Source organism: Sciurus carolinensis, chromosome 5 (assembly GCF_902686445.1).
Source record: "Sciurus carolinensis chromosome 5, mSciCar1.2, whole genome shotgun sequence".
NCBI classification, from domain to species: Eukaryota; Metazoa; Chordata; class Mammalia; order Rodentia; family Sciuridae; genus Sciurus; species Sciurus carolinensis.
This window is the reverse complement of record NC_062217.1, coordinates 106,463,877-106,479,715: the sequence shown is the minus strand read 5'-3', so window position 1 is coordinate 106,479,715 and position 15,839 is coordinate 106,463,877.

Below are 15,839 nucleotides of genomic sequence, written 5' to 3'. Positions count from 1 at the left end.
AAGAGAGTTAGAAGGAACATTGGTGATAAGTTACACACCCAGAGGGCAAACCAAACTAAAAAACTCCCAAGGGTCTTTCTCAGGCTGCCCCTACCCCTGGTCCCCTAAAGCCTGGCCATTCATATTCACCTTACTAAGTCAGGGGCAGTACAGTATCTGTGTAGCTATTCTAGTCCCTTGTCAGAAGTGTCACAAGTGTCCTTACTGGAAAAAAAAAAATGTATAAATCCAACAGACGTGTAGATGGGTGTCTCTCACCAGTTCAGTATGCTATTGTGTAGGAATGAAGAATTAGTATTAATGGTGTCTTACACATTTTTGCTGTAAATACTCATAAAGAATCAGGAGATACTTTTGTTCAGAGACTTTCCTTGTAGAGTGGTGATTGCTTGTCTTTTTTCATATGATCTAAAAAGCAATGGAGAATCCCAGAGTAAAAAGAAAAGAATATCATTAATGAAGCACTGGATGACTGTCCAAGTTGAATTTCCAGTGCAGCTAATTTCCAAGGCTAGTTACCAGTAAAACAGCACCACCTGCCTGGCTCAGGTTTCAAGTGTCTCTTCTTTTCCTTCTCCTTTTCCTTCCTTTTCCCCTTCCCTTCCCTTGCTCTTCTCCTTTTCCCTTCTCTTTGTTCTCTTTTTTTCTCTCACTTCCTTCCTTTACTTTTTTTCTATCTTTTTGTAACTGTTTACCTGCCCTGTGAAGGCTTGTGACTTTCTGACCTGATGTTCCCACTCAGACCTAGGGACTGACAAAGAAAGGGTCCTACCTAATCAAGTGAAAATGGTACATTTGCCTGATGTGGTTTATCATCTTGTTTTTACACAAGGATATTGCAATTACCTCCTTGATAATAACATTATCCTCTGCTCTCTCATTGATAAACAAATTTCTTGGTTCAATGAGGTCCTGAATTCACTGAGATTCCCCTAAATGTGTGGGCAGGATTCACTAACATTCTGCTAAGTTGTGATGGTGTCCCTGGGCTGCTGCATCTGTTCAATATCAGTGCAGGCTACTCAGAACTGAAAATTAATATGGTCATGTAGTTCAATGATTAGAACTCAAGGTCACTCTCACAGGTTTAGTGAATACTCCCCAAGGCAAAACTTGTTACATTTTCAGTGACTCTTGACTTGGAAGATCATAGACTAAAAAATGAAAAACACCCCGATGGGGGGCTACAAATTATGGAAACAATTATGCAACTGATCAGATTGTTTGGCTAACTAATATAAGGTACTCAAAGTATTTCATTTTCTGATGAGCTTAGATTCTCCTGGAGAACCCAGGACTGAATGACTGTAGCTCAAAGTTGCTCTATTTCTCTTGCCACAAAGGGGACATTTCATATGATATTGACCTTGCCTACTCTCCATTGATTAGTTATGTCATATTTGAGCCCTCTTTTATGACTACAGAGGGGACTCTCCACTGTTGACAATTTTCAGTGAATAATATCACAATTCCAACCTGATTTAGTCTATTCCAGACATAACCTTTGTGCTTCTTGAAACTTGTCCACTTCATGTTTTTGGTTTTCTAAACCATTCATAGTCTGAATATCTTTTACTTTTTCTGACGAAAGTTCTCTGACAATGGCCCCGACAGTCCAGGAATTTGATAGGCAATCTTGCTCCTTGTCACGCTCCGATGTCTGGAATTGTTGAGCATCGGAATGGACTTCTCAAAAACCAGTCTAAAAATATTTCTAACTTGACTTACTTTACCTCCTCCAGACTCACACACCTTAGTAAGACATTTGATCACTAACTGCAGCTGTCTCCTAAATAGGTCACCTTCTGTTTTTGCGACTTTCTAAGTAATGAACAAAACAAAGGTGGGGAGGCTACTTAAATCTACTTAAATTTTAGGATTTTTCTAGATAATTCTTCGAATTTTTACTGAGACATAATATCTGTACGTCTTTATGGGATGCAGTTGTGATAATTTGATACATGTACACAATATGTAATAATCAAATCAAGGCAATAAGCATTTCCATCTCTCCAAACATTAATCATTTTTATGTTCTGTGAATTTCATACTCTTCTTTTTTAGTGATTTTGAAATATATCATAGATTGTTCTGACCCACAGTTACCCTCCTAAGCTTCAGAAAAACCAGAACCAATTCCTCCACTCTGTGTTTAGCCAGAGGCCTTTATGTTTGATGTCCCTTATTGACCTTCTTTCCATACCTCTCCTGTGGCCCTTCTTACTCTCTAATAACCACTATTACATTCTGTTCTTCTAAGAGGTTGACTTATTTATTTCTACAAATGAGAACACATGGTATTTGTCTTTCTCTATCTATCTTATTTCAAGTAATAACAATAACCTCCAATTCCACCCATGTTCTTGTGTATGACAGGATTCTGCTTTTTTCCCCCACTAGGTTGTCTCTTTATTCTGTCAGTCCTTGAATATTATGGTTCTGCTTTTTCTCTGAGAGTAAACTTGGGCCAGTTTGGTTTCATATATTTTGGGTGGAAATATGACCAACAGAATCCTGTTGTTTCTAATTCAACATATGACTTAAAAATGATTTTGTTGCTCTTATTCCTGATTTCTGTATGAAAAGTCTGTGCAGATAGATTACTAGAAAAAATGTAAAAATATTCATACTAAGATGAAAAACACTAATTTCATGATGGCAGAGAGAGAGCAACAACCTTAGTATTTGGGGTCAGATCACCAAAGTTAAATGGGACTGTAAGGACACAATTGCCTAAATCAAACTGCAACTATATCTGGCAATCTGTCCTGTTGCTGGGATTGTATACTGTCCATTTGTCTTAAAAATATAAAAATGCACATGAACATGGCTGGTCCTAAATTTTATTCTCCTCTTCTTTAACTCATATAAGACAATCAATTCCACCACTTCTTGGTGATACTTCCTATCACCAAACCAATGCAATAGAAGTCAAAATCAAATTTTACAACAAATCTGAGTTACTCATGCCCTTTTAGATCATGAGTTTCTGTGGATGAGTGTAGAACACAAAATATCTTGGTTAGGACCATTTTTTTCTTTTGGACCCACGTATTGATCCTTTAATTTATGTTGTTATGGTTCAGATATGAGGTGTCCTCCAGAAGTTCATGTGTGAGGCAATGCCAGAAAGTTTAGAGGTGAAATGATTGGGTTATGAGAGCCTTAAATAAACAATGTGTTAGTCCACTGATAGGGATTAACTGGGTAGTAACTGTATGCAGGTAGGGTGTGGCTAGATTAGGGGGGTCATTGGGGGCATACTTTTGGGGTATATATTTTGTTCTTGTAGAGCAGAGCACTCTCTCTCTCTCTCTCTCTCTCTCTCTGTTTCCTAGTGCCATGTTTCTGGCTTATTTCCTCTACCACCCTCTTACGCCGTGATATTCTGCCTACCCTCTAGCTGAGAGCAACTGAGCGGGCCATATGAATGCAGACCTCTGAAACTGTGAGCCCCAAAATACACTTTTCCTTTTCTAAAATTATTCTCGTCAGGTCTTTTGGTCATAGCACTGTAAAAGCTGACTGAATTGTTGACAGTCCAAAGATCTGCAGGTTAATCTCAATTCCTTTGTATATGGGATAATGGTTTGGCCTTAGGATATCTCTTGGCTATCTAGAAGTAGACCTCCTGATCCTGTGTGGGACTTGTTCACAATCAGCTGAGTCCAGGGTGCTGGCAGGAGACATAATTGTAGGCAAAACTGGGGACTGGTCTCTTCATGATGTTTGGAATTCACCTGAGATAGTAGCTCAATTAAGTACTATATGACATATTTAGTTTTAGCTTCTGTCAGATTCTTAGAATGTCTGCCAAAGTGTCATGCCCCTGTGATTTTTAATTTTTTTCCTTTTTTCCTTAAATTTATTTTTTTAACTCATAAAGAAAAAGTTTGTGTATTTATGTGAAACCATGTGATGTTTCCATCAATGCATATATTGGGAAAACTTTAAATTAGGTTAACATATCTATTTCCCCAAACATTTATCATTTCTTTATGTTGAAAACATCACAAGTCCTTTCTTCTAACTCTTTCAAACAAATATATTATGATCTCTATAGTCAACTCTTCAATGAATAGCAAAGCAAAATTGTTATTTCTATTTAACTGTAAATTAGTACTCCTTGAACAACTTGTCCCCATGTTCCCATTCTTCTTTTCTCCCTACTCTCCCGAGCTTTTGGTAACCATCATTCCACTCTTAATTTCTATGATATTAATATATTTGAATTCCACATAGGAGTGAGTCGAGGTGATGTCTGTCTTTCTGTGCCTGCCTTATTTCATTTTTCATAATGATGAAACATAAAAGTTTTATCCATGTTGTAAGAAAGGAGAAGATTTCATTATTTTTAATGACTAAATATTATTCCATTGTGTATACATAAGCTGCATTTTTTTATCCATTCACCAGTTGAAGGACACTTCAGTTGTTTTCATTTCTTTGCTTTTGCAAATAGTGTACAGTTAACATAGGAATGTGGACGTGTCTTTGACATACTAATTTCATTTCCTATGTAACCATTAGTGGAATTTATGGATCATAGTGTATGTTATGTTTCACATATGAGGTGTACTCTGAAAAGTTCATGTGTGAGACAATGATGGAATATTCAGGGGTTAAATGATTAGAATATGAGAGTCGTAACTTCTAATTGGTGGATTAATCTATTGGATAGATTAATAATTTGAGTCAGGCATGGTAGCCACACGCCTGTAACCCCAGTGGCTCTGGAACCTGAGGCAAGAGGATTGCAACTTCAAAGCCAGGCTTGGCAAAAGTGAGGTACTAAGCAACTCAGTGAGACCCTGTCTCTAAATAAAATACAAAAAAAGGCTGGGAATGTGACTCAGTGACCAAGTGCTCCTGAGTTTAATCCCTAGTACCAAATGATAATAATAATAACAATAACAATAACAATAATAATAAGTTGAAAGAATTGCTGTACTGACTATTAACTTCAGATAGATTGATGAGAGATGGAAGAAGTTCATTGAGGACATGACTTTTGGGTTTGTATTTTGGCCCTGGAATCTTCTTTCTCTTTTGGTACCCTTCCATCATGAGTTAAGCATCTTTCCTCCACCATACTGTTTTGCCATGATGTTTTGTCTCAGGCCCAGAGCAATGGAACTGGCCAACAATGGACTGAACCTCTGAAACTGTGAGTCCCAAATAAACTCTTGCTCCTCTTGTTGTTAGTTCTCAGGTATTTTGGTGACAGCAACAGAAAAACTAACACAGGATAGTTCTATTTTTAGTTTTTTGAGGAGCCTCAATACTGTTTATTATAACAGTAAGTAACAAATTCTCCCAAATAGTATGCAAGAGGTCCCTTTTCTTCACATCCGCTCTAGCACTTGTCATTTTTTTTTTATAATACCAATTCTTAGTGGAGTAATAAAAATTCCTAATAGAGTGAAGGGGAATCTCACTGTGATTTTGATTTTCACTTGTTTAGTGATGTCGAATGTCTTTTTATGTATCTATTGGCCATTTCTATGATCTCTTTTGAGAAGACATATTCCAATTCATACTGTTGTTTAAAATTATCTTTTATTTAGCTCTTCTCTGTTTTTTTTTCACATTTTTAAAATTTTCTTATTAGTTATACATGGCAGTAAGATGCATTTTGATACACTGTACACAAATGGAACATAAATTCTCATTCCTTTGACTTTTCCTGGTGCTGAGTCGCACCAGTAGTGTAATCATACATGTATATAGGATAATAATGTCTGTCTCATTCTATTGACCTTTCCATACCCACCACCTCACCCCTCCTCTTACTCCCCTCTGCACATTCGAAAGTCCCTTCATTTTTCCCTACCCCCTCACCATCCACTTATCAGAGAAAACATTCCATATTTGGTTTTGGGTGACTGGTTTTTTTTCACTTAACTTGATATTCTCTAGTTCCATCCATTTACCTAAAAAGGCCATAATTTCATTCTTCTTTAAGACTGAGTAATACTCCATTGTGTATATGTACAACATTTTCTTTATACACTCATCTGTTGAAGGGCATGTAGGTTGGTTCCATAGTTCAGGTATTGGAATTGAGTTGCTATAAACATTGATGTGCCTACAACACTGAGTTTGCCAATTTTAGGTCCTTTGGGTATAAACCCAGGAGTGGAATAGCTGGGTTTGTCTCTGTCTTCCATTTTGTACCCTTGGTCTACATGTCAATTTTGGTGCCAATATCATGCAGTTTTTGTTACTATTTTTCTGTAGTTTAGTTTAAGATCTGGTATTGTAATGCAATGCATCCTGCTTCACTTTTTTCTTTCTTTCTTTTTCTTTTTTTTTTTTTTTTTTTTTTTTTTTTGTGGAGTTTGGGATTGCACCCAGGGCTTTGTGCATGAGAGGCATGCATTCTACCAATTGAGCTACATCCCTACCCCCTGCTTCACTCTTATTACTAAGGAGGGCTTGGCTATTCTGGGTCTCTTATTTTTCCAAATGAATTTTGTGATTTATTTTTCTATTTCTATGAAGAACGTAATGGTATTTTAATAGGAATTGCATTAAATCTGTATAACACTCTTGGTAGTATGGCCATTTTGACAATATTAATTCTGCGTATCCAAGAACATGGGAAATCTTTCCATATTCTAAAGTCTTCTTCATTTCTTTAGAGTTCTGTAGTTTTCATTGTAGAGGTCTTTCACCTTTTTGTCTTTTGTTAGATTGATTCCCAAGGTTTTTTTTTTTTTTTTTTTTTTTTTGAGGCTATTGTGAATGGGATAGTTTTTTCTAATTTCTCTTGCAGTGGATTCATTGATTATATATAGAAGTGCTTTTGATTTATGGATATTGATTATTTATCCTCCTACTTTGCTGAATTCATTTATGACTTCTATAAGTTTTCTGGTGGAATTTTTTGGATCTTCTAAATATAGTATCATGTCACTGGCAAAGAGTGATAATATGAGTTCTTCTTTCCCTATTTGTATCTCTTTAATTTCTTTGGCCTATCTGATTACTCTGGCTAGAGTTTCAAGGACTATGTTGAATAGAAGTGGTGAAAGAGAACAATCTTGTCTTCTTCCACTTTTTAGAGGGAATGCTTTCAGTTTCCTCCATTTAGAATGATGTTGGCCTTGGGTAGCATAGATAACTTTTACAGTGTTGAGATACGTTCCTTCTATCCCTCCTTTTTCTAATCTTTTGAACATGAAGAGGTGCTGCATTTTGTCAAATGCTTTTTATGCATCTATTGAAATAATCATATGATTCTTAACTTTAAGTCTATTGATGTGATTAATTACATTTATGGATTTCCCTATGTTGAATCAACCTTGCATCCCTAGGATCAACACACCACTTGATCGTGGTGCACTATCTTTTAAATATGGTTTTGTATGCAATGTGGCAGTATTTATTGAGAATTTTTGCATTTATGTTCATCAGGTATATCGGGTCGATGTTTTTTTTCCTTGATGTGTCTTTGTCTGCTTTTGGTATCAGGGTAATACTAACCTCATAGAATGAGTTTGGAAAGGTCTCCTCCTTTTCTAGTTCATGGAATACTTTGAGGAGTATTAGAGTTAATTCTTCTTTGAAGGCCTTGTAGACTTTGGATGAGAATTCGTCTGGTCCTGGGCTTTTCTTGGTTGGTAGGCTTTTGATGCCATCTTCTATTTCATTACTTAAAACTCATCTGTATAAATTGTGTATATCCTTCTGATTCAGTTTGGCTAGATTACATGTCTCTAGAATTTTTTTGATGTCTTCAAGATTTTCTATTTTTTTTGAGTACAAATTTTGAAAATAGTTCCTAATTATCTTCTGTATTGTCATCACAAATTTTAGTAATGTGAGTTTTCTTTCTTCATTAGGATAGCTATCAATTTTACTGATTTTTTCAAAGAAACAACTTTTTGTTTTGTCAATTTTTTGAAGTGTTTCTTTTGTTTCAATGTCATTGATTTTAGCTCTTATTTTAATTGTTTCCTGTCGTCTACTGCTTTTGGTGTTGATTTGTTCTTTTTTTTCTAGAGTTTTGTGATGTAATGTTAGGTCATTTATTTGTTGATTTTGTATTCTTTTAATGTATGATCTCAATGCAATAAATTTTCCTCTTAGCACTGCATTCAGAGTGTCCCAGAAATTTTGATATGTTGTATTGGTGTTCTCATTTATCTCCAGGTATTTTTTTATTTCTTTCCTGCTATCCCTTCATCTGCTATCCATTCATCATTCAATAGCATGCTATTTAGTCTCCAGGTGTTGGAGTAGCTTCTATTTTTAATTTTATCATTGATTACTAGTATCATTCCATTGTGATCTGATGGAATGCAGGGTAGTATCTCTATTTTGTGTATTTGCTAAGAACTGCTTTGTGGAATAAACATATGGTATATTTTAGAGAAGGATCCATGTGCTGCTGAGAACAAAGTATATTTGTTTGATGATGGATAAAATACTCTATATATCTTGGTTAAGTCTAAATCATCAATTGTATTGTTTAGTTCTATACTTTCTTTGTTCAGTTTTTGTTTTTGTTTGGAAGATCTATCCAGTGGTGAGAGACGTCTGTTAAAGTCACCCAGTATTACTGTGTTGTGGTATATTTGATTCTTGAAATTGAGGAGTGTTTGTTTGATGTACGTAGATGCTGATACATACTTTTTTCTCACCTGTCTCTTTCTCACTTTTCTCATACTAACAATCAACCTCCCTTAATTCCTCCTTCACTCTTACTATAAGTTTTTATCTCTATAATCTCTCCTTCTCTCGTAAACATCACATCTTACACTTCCTCTCTTCCTTCATTGTCCATCATTTGAAATGTTAAGCCCTTTTAGCAAACTTACTGTTTATATTGTAGACAGTAATTGAACACATCATTTCTGTTTATTGTGACAAAACTATAAATGCCATAATAGGAGCAATTTAATTAAGTTTGTATATTGTTTGCATTGGGTACTATTAACATTGGTCTCCTCCTTAAAGGTGAGGTACTAGAAGCCTTCAGGGACACTAAAAGACTATAGGGTAGAAAACTGTACTGCCTCAAATCCATATTGTTAGATGGGAAGACACGAAAACATGAAAAAACAAGGGAACAAAGCACTTCAAACAAATCAAGATGTTCCAACAATAGAATCCATAGACAACACAGTAGAGGAAATGTCAGACAAGGAGTTTAGAAGATACATAAACTATTATTCGAAGAGAAAATACAGGAAGTGAAAGATCATTTCAAAAAAGAGGCAGAGTTTGTAAAAAGAAATCAAACAGAAATCCTCAAATTGAAGGAAATAATAAACCAAAATTAAAAATTCAATGGAAAGTATCACCAACAGTCTAAACCACTTAGAAGACAAAACCTCAGAAAATGAAGATAAAATATATACTCTTGAAAATAAAGTTGATTGGACAGAGAAGATGGTAAGAAACCATGAATAGAACTTCCAAGAAATATGGGATAACATGAAGAGACAAAAATCTGAGACTTATCAGAAAAGATGAAGATGTAGAGATACAAATCAAGGAATGCACAATCTTTTTAATGATATATCAGAAAAATTTTCAAATCTAAAGAAAGTAGAAAATCAACTACAAAGGCTTATAGGACCCCAAATTTTAAAATTATAGCAGAGGCATATTATAATTAGAATGACTAACATACAGAATAAGGATAGAATTTTTAAAATCTGCAAGAGAAAAAAAATCAAATTACCTAGAGGGAACAACAATTCAGATTTCAGCTGATTTCTCAACCCAGAGCCTCAATACCAGGATGTCCTGGAATATCATATCAAACTCTAAAAGGAAATGGTTGCTGAGAAATTTATATCCTACAACATTAAGCTTCAGACTTGAAGATGAAATAAAAAACTTCCATGAGAAACAAGTTAAAATAATTCAAACTAGAAAGCCTGATCTACAGAACATTCTCAGGAAAATATTCCATGAGGAAGAAATGAAAAAAAAAAAAAAAAGAATAAAAAGAAAAAAAAGAAAACCAGCAAAGGGAGGAACTACACTAAAGGAAAGGTCAATCAAAGGAGAAACTAAGGCAAGTTAAAAACCAAAAATAAATCAAAATGACTGAGAATCTGAATTAAATGTCAATAATAACCCTGAATGTTAATGTCCTAAACTCATCAATCAAAAGACATAGACTGGAAGATTGAATTAAAAAAAGATCCGACAATATGCTGTCTTCAAGAGACTCATCTCATAGAAAAATACATCCAGAGACTTAAGGTAAAAGGATGGGAAAAAAACCTAACACTCACATGTACTGCATAAACAAGCAGAGTTTTACATCCTCATAGCAGACAAAGAGAACTTCAAAGTAAAGTTAGGAAGAAAGGATGAAGAAGGACATTTTATACTGCTTAAGGGAATCATAAATCAACAAGACATAACAAACCTGTGGAAAGTCAGAGACTAGGGGCAGTTCCCTGGGGGAAACACAGGTTGGAGAAACTGGAAAAAAATGGACACAAACCCAGCTGCAATCTGATGAACATGAGCTGCAGCTTCCCCAGGTTCTGCCTCACAGCAATACCAAGATCTCAATGCCCTTTCAACTTGTAAAGAGACAACCAGAGATGTGCTCACACAAAGGAGTGACCCTGCAAAGAGGAAGCCAGATGGTGGCTATAAGCACATCCAGCCGAAAAACCTCAGGTGCAACCAGACCTGCAGGTACCTGGACAATATATCTCCAGGCCCTGGATGGTGTCCCTATACTGAAGTGACTGCACTCTGAGATGGCAGTAGCAAACCTACAGGCCCTGGCAGGTGCCCCAAGTGGCAATCTGCTGGCGATCTGCAGGGTCTGCAGGCAATCTGCAGGTAGATGTTGGTCAGTGGGGAATGGATAGATGAAAGACTGGTCATGGGCAGGTAAGAGGCAGGCAAAAAGGCAAATGGTGGATGATAGATGGTGGTCAGCAAGCCATCTGTGCTCAAATGAAGGCAATATGCTGACAGATGGTGGGTCATTGTGGAGGATGAATGGAGAGTAAACAGCAGGGGATTAATGGGCAGTGACAGTTGCCTCACATTGAAACAGTATTTCCTCTTTTTGAATCCTGAGTCATGGATGGACAAGGAATGCAACCTCCCTCTAGTTTGCCATCTTGGATCTCTTCTGTGATTTTTTTAATTCAACCAAGAATATATCAGTCATAGGAAAAGATTTTGGATAAGAGAAATCTACCAAAGTTCCTGAACATAACTCAAAATTGCTTACTGCAACCCAACCCTACAAAATGAGCTCAGTAAAGAGCAGTTAAGACCTCAAATTTTGCTTCTCCTCTAAGATAATTTTACACCACAGTGCTGCCCATGAGGCACATCCCTGTGAATAGCTGTTTAGGATTGACAACTAGTTTCAGATGACAGATTTATAGTAGTATCATTAGTACAAATCACAGCATCTTCTCTGTCATTATTCCTTATCCAACATGATCTCAATCTCAGAACTGGGAGAGGAAGTCTTCCTTGGGTCCTCTGTCGCAGTGCTAGGAGTAGTTTTTATTATAAATTCTGTAAACACATGACATACCTATTATTGTATTATTTGTTATGTCTGCCATTATAGTTGGAATTTTTTTACTTTTTACTAGTCAATCCTTCCTTATTCTGATTACATGCTGTAATTGGTAACAGGGTTAGCATGGCACCAGCATGAAGCCTAACTTGATTCTAATATATTTGTGTTGAATATTGTATTTGCTGTTTGTGTTGAAAGAGTAAACAATAGCATAGTATTCCTGCCAAATGTTTTTTTCATCCAAATAGTATTCATTTATTTATAGGAACTCAATTCTACTTAGACTTTGGTAGTTTCATCTTTTATTTTCTATTTATTTATTTAGCATATTTTAATATTTCTGTAATATTAAATATTGTTTTTGATAATCAGACAAATGAAGTTAAACATTACAAAGATAGCATTTTAATAAAGTTGACCTGACATGATACAGTAGTTTAAGAGTAGGACTGCATTGCAAATAATCTATGTATATTTCCTATAGCCCTCAGACTTTCCCCCTTTGATGATGTATAAATATGTATAATTTATAATATAAATGTTACATATTATATAAATTATATATAATAAATGCAATATATTATATATTATATAATTCATACATATAATTATATATGTAATTCATTTTAAATGTGTTGAACAAATGGAATTATCTAGGTTTTTATTTTGATTATTGTTCTCCTGAATAAAAAAAGGGCTATTGTTTATGATTTTATTCATTAAAATTTAAATTTCACAGAATAAAGGTGTTAATGGGTGCCCCAGGGAGCTCTGTTTTGGAAATGAGCATATTTAATATTCTAATTAATGATCTGGAAGAGAGAACAACCTGGATTTTAATGAAATATCTAGCATGACTAATTTGCAAGGTGTTAAATATACCATCAGGGATGGATAAATTTCAAGAAATAACATAGGAAAAATATAAATAATTGAAACATTCATATTTGGCACAAAAAATCAAGGCAGTTTAAATACAATGACAATAACATTCATATACTAGCAAAGGGAACAATAAAACAAGGAGATTAAGGAAGTGTACCGCTTGCAATGAATTGATGCTAATGTATTTAGTGTTTTTAAGCTTTATATATATATATTTTTGTTTTACATATATATGTATACACATATATATTTACATATTTGCAATAGTAAATGACATTTTGTTTGAAAGGCTGATTTTCATTCCTGAGCAAAGTAGAACTGATTATGCATTTATTCTTATATTCACATGATTGATTGATTTACTAAGCTGATTGCCCTTCTCCCATCTGGCTGTGTCTAAGAATTCTGATTCCTGACACCGTCCATAACTTTATATTATCCAACTTTAAAAGTTTTTGTCAGTGATTTTATTTTATCTTTCACCACTTATTAGTAAATTTGAATATTTTATCATTTCTTCACTGGCAAATTGCATGACTTTCTCTGACTTTCCTGTTTTTTTAGATTTTGCCCAATATTGTGTTATATTTCTCATCCTAATTTAAAATATTTTTGTACATAAAGAATGTTAGATCTTTCTGGCTTGTGTTGAAAATATTATTTCAAGTTATAGTCTATCTTTTAAGTTGTCTTATGACCTCTTACCATGCAATTTAAGAGTTAAAATTTTTAAATGATTCTTTTTTCACTCTGTTTCAAAAGGTTTCTGAAATCCCACAATCAAACTAATATTGTTGTGTATGAAACATTATTTTAATTAAAAATTTAGTTTCATATTTTTTTTTCGACAGATGTGCCTTTATTTTTCTGTAAAAGTAAAAGTAATAATGATTCAATGTGAGTTACTGGAAAGAATATAAATTGTTGTCAAGGGACAAAGGACTTTTCTGTATGACTTTGGGAGGTATATTTAATTTCTCAGCACCTTGGTTTAGTGACATTATTTTTAAAATGGCTTGCATCTAGGTTATCTCAAATAGAGTCTTCCCTGAGGTATGTGGGAGTGATTCAGGAATATGTTTCTTGTGGGATTCTGGATCTCTGTGAATGATTTGAATCACCTACATTAGCCTGTCAGTCACTATACTCTCTACTGAATGTTGTAAGATTCTTCAAAAGGAATGAGATCCTGGCCCATGGGGAAGATCTGCCATGGGTATGCATTCCAGAACTTTTTGGGGCCTCTGGTGAACCACATATAGATCTGAGGGTTTCCTGAAAGGGAGAAATGGGGCCTCAACCCCATTTCTGGTTGAGACTCAAACTTTCTTGCTAGAAAGATGTTACTAATCCCAGAAGCCAGAAGAGGTAGGGCATTTTGAAGAAAGCACTTAAAAGCAAGCTTCCCACCTCGCATACATCTAAGAGCCTTTCTGATCTCAAAGTTTACACATGTGAAGTCCTCAAATTAGGTTACTCAAATGATAGATGAGTGCACCGGATCTTATTCTTTCATTTGAAAGCTCCATCTTGACTATAGAGACTATACATTTATGTAAGTGTGTCATGTCTGATACAGGTGGAAAGAAATAAAATAGATTCTGCCCTCTAAGAAAAGCTGAATACAATAAGTAATGATGACTGTGGGCAGCAGTACAGCTAAAGGGCTTGCAAATCTAGAGGTGCTGCCAGTTACAAAGTAATCAGGTACATATCATTGTGTTTTAGGAACTCAGAGAAAGAAATCTAAATCACAGAAGGGAGGAACTTGCATTAAAAATAATCTTAATAGTTCTGATTTCACAAAATAAATCTGATTATATACACATTACAGGATTTTTGTAAACAAATATCTGAAATCAGGTAGAGAGCAACACAGAGCTAGGACACTCTTCTGACTTGACTCTGATATTCATATAGGGATTTCTGATTCCTTGGAGTGCCCTTCCAATATTGTCATCTGTCTGAACTTTGCTATATTGATGTTTGTTTTTGCATTCCCATTTTCTTTCCAAATAAATTATTTGATCTCCAATTCAGTCATTCCCTATACTCAGATACTCCAATCAAAATTTTTATGTAAATGCTTCTAACATCTTCAGTAATTGCTTCCCTATTTAAAAAAATGTACTCTCACATATATATGTGTATATGTACATATATATTCACATATATACATATATGTATATACTATGTATATATATATATATATACACATAATATATATGCATATATATTATGTATATATGTGGGTCCTGGTGGCATATACCTATAATACACACCTGTAGTCCCAGCTACTCTGGAGCTTGAGGCAGGAGAATCCCAAGTTCAAGGCCAGCCTAGGCAACTTACCCACATCCTCTCTCAAAATAAAATAAAAAGGGGTGAATATGCAGCTCAGTGGCAGAGCAATTGTCTGGCATATGTGAAGCCCGGAGTTGGATTTTTTCAATTAAAAATATTTATTTATATTTATTTATGTGTGCATATATATATATATATATACACATATACGTGTATATATATAAAAAACTTTCCAAAAAACATGAAATTTTTTTAAAGTCTATTTGTTCTTTAGTATTAAAATCTCCCACTATTATTATTTTCTTTCTCACTTGAATTCTATCAATTATTGCTTTATATTTTGTAAATTTACATAATTAGTTGCATGTAACTTTAGAATCACTGTACCTTCCCAGCATAATGAGATTTTTAGCCTTATATTAATGTCCTCATTAATGTCCTCTTTTTAAAAGTAATGCTTCTTGTTTTAATATCTAACATGAAAACTTTTAATATTGAGTTGCTATGACAAACAACCTTTTCAATAATATCTTCAAAAATTCATTCTTCCCTGTTTTGTAGGCTTTTCACTTATGGTTTAATTTTCAGGATTTGATATTCTACTTATGATCTCTTTCATATTTTTTATTAGAGAGGTTTTCATCTTCACCAATCATACTGCAAAATCTTCTCAACTTGAATAACATGCTTATTTATCAACAGGGATCCATTGCTTAGTTAGTACAGATGGATAGATTTATAACTGAAGTGGGAAATATATGCTGGGTGCTTGATGAAGTGCCAGGCTTTCTTAGTTGGGAACAATTCAAGAGAACATATATTTTATTAAAAATAAGCAATTGACTTTTGAATGATCTATTTCTCATACAGGGAATCTCACTAACCTCTGAGCTATACACTTTATTGTGGTGGCAAGAATAGATTCACAGCTGATGGTAACTCATTTGTAATCATAAATAATATAGCTCTAAAACCTTCCAGTCTCCTGGAGAGTGTTCAGTGAAGTGTTTCGCAGAGAAAAGGTGGACTTCTAAGAGTGGTACTCAGCAGGGTAACTGCCTCACTTTGGTGCCAGGATGGCTCTTCAGGAGACTTCCTGGATACTGAAAATTTGAATAGAATATAG